We start from the raw sequence: 5,665 nt of genomic DNA on the forward strand, positions 1-5,665 counted from the left end.
GATTCTTTCCATGTTCTACACGTGAATTAATTATTTGTTATCCCACCTGGCATGCTTGGGGCATCAAAGTATTCCAAATGATGGAGACAAATGTGGACAGTCAATTCTTGTCAAACCATGGAGATGACACAGAGATGTGCTGGTTTATCTGAGAACCTGATGAAAATATGGTGTGTTGGTCAGAATTTCTCTCATTTTAGGAATCTAAGCTTAAAAATGACTGTGTTTCTGGATGGTAACAATAGTACTGCCAAAAATAATCCAGCTGTGTGGATGCTGACCTGGCTTGGTGGCTGCCTTTTCCCACAAAGAACTTGGGATCCTGGGTTGGATTAGGTCTGGAAGAGCAATGAGTTTTACACTCTCATCTGCAGGTGAGGACAGGAACCTCCAGACAGAGCTGAGGGGCTGATGCAGGCAAAAAGGGACTTCAGGTGTGGGAAATAGATTTGTAGAGAATTCTCAAAGCCCGACAGAAGGCTCACATAGTTTGTATCTGTATGCAAATTTTGAGATAAAAAAATGATGACTTAGAAATTCTGTGGAATAGGACGGATATTGTTGAGGGAGAAATGGAACTGGAAACAACTTTCAAAGGATGGCCTTGCAAATAAGACTAGATATTTTAGAAAAATAGAACTATGAAAGATGCATTGTAGTAGGACCCACGGGGGTAATTTTAGGTGATTTGCTTTAAAGCAGCATTGTGTGCCAAAAGCTGATAGGTCAAGAAACACTTATAATGTTTTGTAATAAGGAAATAGTTTGGCTTCTGATTGTGATAGCATGAATTATAACATCTGTATCGTCTCACTCTTGACATGACACTAAAAATGGAATAAAAGTTTTTAAAGTGCCTCTCAGTTGCCCCATCTCTGGGCCAGAAAAAGGTATAATCCAACATTCAGGGATTTCAGGTGCTCAAAGGGAGAATGTGATGTGAGACTGGACCTGCTGGGTCTGTGCTTCAAGGACTGACCCTGCCTGGCCCATGGCTGGTGGGTTCACAAACATCACAGAGAGAGGGTGACCGGCCATTGCAAGTGGGATCTGTGGTAGGAATCAGCCAGGCTTGGACACTCCTGAGCTGCTTTTTGGTGCTGGCAGTAAAATAAAGGGTGAGTATCACTTTCACCACCTGTAGAAGGAAAGAAACTTGTCACAAGAAAATTTTCTCTGACCTGCCACATCACAGACTGTTGAATGCCACCCAGCTGAGGGCTGGAGACTGTAATTTTTATTTTTTTTTCCCAAATATGATGATTTTTCCTACTTCTTCCTGCCTCCCTAACTGAGCAACCTGCCACAGTTCATCAGCACTGTGGAAAAGAAGGGAACGTGTCACCAAGGTAAAGGAGATTTCTTTCTTAAACATTTTAGCACACAGCCCTTCTCTCCTTTGGGTGCTGACACAAGAGGAGGGCATGGACAAAGAGCTGAAATCAAGCCAGAGCCACGGCAGTGGGGGTCAGGTGTTTGCCACATCTTTTCTTGCTGCATCAGAGGCATTGAAGCGCTGGCTCTTTGTGAGTGAACTCTGAACATGCAATAGTAGGTACTGTATGCTAACTAAAAACCTCATGTGTTATTCCTGGCTTTTATATACCTGGTTACCCATGGATAAAGCTACAGGATATTTATTACAGCGGGGCAAGACTGCTTTGTAATCTGAATATGCTGCATTCACACCAGCGACTCGAACAAAGTGTTTCTTCATTTCTCCAGCCATTAATGGTTTTCTCATAAGAAAGTTTTGTTGTGTTTGTCAGCTGGGTTTTTGACTGCGTGTATTTTGTTCCACAAAGGGGTTATTCAAAACCTCCCCTCCAGTCTTAATTAATTGCAGACCGGGTGGAAGGCGAGCCCAGTGGGGCTGGAGAGGTTCCCGTCTGGTTTCCATTTCGCCCGCGGGCCGTGTGTGGAATCACGGCTGGCTCCTGGCACTGGGACCTGCTTGGCCCTCAGAGTGCTGGGATTGACAGGCACTGCTCATTTATTTGTTTGTTTGTTTGTTTATTTACTTTGATCAGCCTCCAGCCTGCACCCAGGGTGATCACTGGGGGTAGAAAGTAGCTTTAAGCTGACAAAAGAGGACGAAGATCCCAAACAACCCCACTGCTTCCACGCTATCTCCTTTGGATAAAGCCTGTGTGACTCTCTTGGAGACAAACTCCCTATTCAAAGCACTTAAATCCTGTGCTTTTTAGTTGTGCCTGCTTTCAGCTCTTGGTCTGTTCCAGGATTTCACCTCTGCCAAGGCCTCCTGCCAAGGACCCACTCAAAGCAAGGGGATTCACGGCGGTGCCGCCGCTTTCAAAATGCCACCCTGTGTTTTACTACAGCTGTGAAAGTCAGACGTGGAACAGTAACATTCCCTGTGAAAAAAACCCCAAACCCTATCCTTAATAAATGTGCGTAGTGTCTGAGTACCCTGGCTGGCTTCAGCTCCTCAGAGTCTCTACCTACCCTTTTAATTTATGCATTTCATCTGCCTGCTGTAAATATACCCAAAGCCTGGAGAATGCTTCTGTTTCCCCAGGGGAATATTTTCTATTGAGCTTGGCCGTGCCTAGCTCTCTTTGGCAGATGAGTTATGAAGAGCAGACTCATAAAAAGCAGGAGGCTCTTCCAAGCATTGCACAAGGGTTGGGATGAAAGGTGGGCCCGCGGTCACGCTGCCCTCATGGAAAACGCACCTCACTGCAAAGCAGGATTGAAAAAATCCCTCTGAAATTCCTCCAGAGAAGAGTTCCATGGAAATGCCATCTCTCCTGCTCGGTTGTACTTGTGATGCCTTTTGGGCTACCTAAAAACAGAGACCAGACAAAGTTAAGGGAATAAAAAATGGTTACATTTACTGAAGGGCCTGCAGGTACATTCATGGCAGATAAAGCCAAAAATGGACAATGGGACACAGATTTTCACACTTTTATAAGTTTGGCCCATTTGCATACTAGGGGTTAATCTTCCAATTACAGCTTCAGGTAATGAAGTCATTTACCCCAAATTTGTTCCCCCAAACAAAACTTTTGTTTACATTTCTCAGGGCCTGAGGCAGTGGTGTGTCCTCGATTCCCAGGCCTGGAGAGGAATTGTGTTGTCTGACCAAAATGGGAAAGAAGCAGCTAACACTGTGTATGGAGTTTAGAATTATCCACTAAAGAACTGCAGGATTACAAATACATGGCAAATATAAAAGCTAAAATCCTCAGGCATCACTTGTGGGGAGAGTGAGGTATGGAGATCCACACTCTCCAAAAGCAGGTGGGAAATCCAGCTCCAACCACACACAGTCCCCCATGGATAAAAAGACCTCATGCTCTGCTGGGTTCCAGGCTAAGAAACAAGGGAAAACATGCTTTCTGCTTCAAGCAGCTTCCAGTCTAGGAAATTAAAAGTCAGACATTAAAAAATGCCTCAGGAAATGCCAGGGATGGTCCTGGCACAGCGCAGCACAACAGTTTGTTATTTGGCATTTTGGTGCCTCCTGCACAGACAGACAGGAGGATTTCTGAGCATTGCTGTAAGCAATGCTGCAGCATTTCTGATGCTGTAAGAGGGATGAAATGACAAAAAGGACTAGAAATTATCCCAGCAGGTGAGGTGACACGACACAGAGCTGTGGCAAGATTTACCAAGTGCTAAATTCAATAATGATGTTGTGACAGGACATTCCAGGTTGAAACACTTATTCCAGCACCTTCCTCTCCCTCCAGGTTGTTACACAGGACTTGGGAAAATTGCCCATGCTGGGTTGGAAGTTTCACAGCCTCCCATCTCACCCAGTGGGCAGAGGGCTCTGGCCCAGTTACCCCACACCAGTGAAAACTGTAAAAAAGCTGTATCACACTGCAAAGGGCCTAAAAGGATCAGCTCCTTCTGTGGGAAGACAAGCAGGAGATTAATCCTGCCACGTGGCTGAGAGAAGCTGAGAGGCTTTTGGAGAGCTGTGCCTGCACATTCCTGCTGGGCATGAATGGAACAGAGCACAAGGAGCTGAGGAAAGGATGTTCAGCAATGTGCTGGTGTGCCAGGTGGAGTTCAGCAAACTGAACATAAAAGTGATGCTACAAAAAACCCTGTGCTGATGCCACGTGTAAAAAAAAGCATTTCTGTGACCAGGACCTGCAAGACAGCTCAGTCTGCTTGGGCTTGGCCTAAGAGTATTTTTATGCTCATCTCTCATTGGCATCCCGACTGCTGTGAGTGAAATTTCAGTGTTGTCACTCATGGAAAACCTCTTTGTGTCAGTGTCTGGGCTCTAATAATAGTCCCTGCTGTTTGCTGGTGTTGGCATGTGTGATTCTGGAAGGAATGGTTCCCTGAGAGGATGGTTATTTCACCCTCTGTAGCTCCTTTTTCTCCTCTTTTTGCTCCATTAGCATTTGAGATAAGGAAATTACAATTTCCTACTCTAGAGCTCTCTCAGTTTGGTTGCTGCGTCTCAGTGATATTTTCTCTTGTATCCCAGGTATGCTGCTGAAAGAATTTGGGTCCCATCATGCTGATGCTGCACAAAAAGCTGCTCTCTGATTTGCCTTTTTGGGTGAAAGGGGCTTCCAAGAAAAATGGGTTTTCTATATATTGTTTACTTAAATTACTAGGCAGCTCTAATTAACTATTAAGCAAGCAGCTGCACAAACACCTACTATCACAATCTGGTGAAAAATAAAGAATCTTTCAACTAAAATTCTTCTAAAAAGAAAAGAGATAAAGTCCTTCAATAAAAAAGGAAAGTGAGGTCCTAGGAAACCATGGCACAAAAAAGAGGTAGCAAAAAATAGGAAAAACCAAGCATGAAAATTGACATTCTTCAGCAGAAGAGTGCAGTTTGCCTTCTGTACATGCTGCAGAAAAATACTGAATATCCAAATGAAATTACTAAATCCAGAGGGGAAAAAGAAGCCTCCAGTCTGCTCCTGTTTTCCAGGAGTTCAGGGATACATAAAGTAAATCCTCTCTGTGCTTGAAGGGTTGGTTCTATATTAAGGCTTTTGCTGTCATAAAAATGTTGTAACAACAACAGCAACAAAATCCCATCACTAAAGCTGACCACAGTTATTAGGCAAAAGATTTATGTGACCATCTAGTTTTAAAAAAGCCTCATGTCTCACAGCCTCAGCATCAATTTTTGGGATGTGCTTGTGAAAGAGTTGTGGGAGGTGAGTTCTAAGCCAGAGCAGCTCAAGGGTTCAACGTGAGAGACATGAAAAAGGAGAAGAAAGGAGGGAACGATGCTTTGTAGTGAAATAAAAGATACCTTTAGCAGTCCAAGTCTTTAGGAGTGATTAATAGAAACCTTACCTGCTATTTTTAGGAGCTTATTCCATTTGTTATTGGGTGTATCTTGTACTGAATCAGAAAGACACAGGCACGGGGGGCCTCTCTCCACCTTTCACTCAGCTGGGCTGGAATTGTTGGGACATAATTAACACTGAAACCACATTTCTCACCAGTGTTCCCCCTTATTTGTAACAGCATTGAATGTTACAAATATTTCAATATACCAATGTTACCAGTATGGCAATAATTTGCCATACTTCCACAGAAAAAGAAATATTTTGAGAGCCATTTAATCAGGCTTGGGGCACTGCTCTAATCAGAGCTGTTTAGTCTGTGTTTGCAGAGAAAGAGAGAAGAGGTGCAGCTCATAAATTCTTCTAAA

At 43.8% G+C, this 5,665-nt stretch overlaps 1 long non-coding RNA gene across 1 annotated transcript; it reads right to left on the reverse strand.

Annotated features, from left to right (window-relative positions):
• Positions 1–460: 460 nt before the first annotated feature.
• On the reverse strand, positions 461–5,414 carry LOC134548700 (uncharacterized). Its single transcript, XR_010079874.1, has 3 exons — positions 5,305–5,414; positions 2,697–2,806; positions 461–1,138 (listed from the first exon to the last, which is right to left on the reverse strand). It is a non-coding gene; the product is annotated as an uncharacterized LOC134548700 (long non-coding RNA).
• Between the last annotated feature and the right edge of the window lie 251 nt (positions 5,415–5,665).

This window comes from Prinia subflava, chromosome 3, assembly GCF_021018805.1.
Source record: "Prinia subflava isolate CZ2003 ecotype Zambia chromosome 3, Cam_Psub_1.2, whole genome shotgun sequence".
NCBI lineage: Eukaryota > Metazoa > Chordata > Aves > Passeriformes > Cisticolidae > Prinia > Prinia subflava.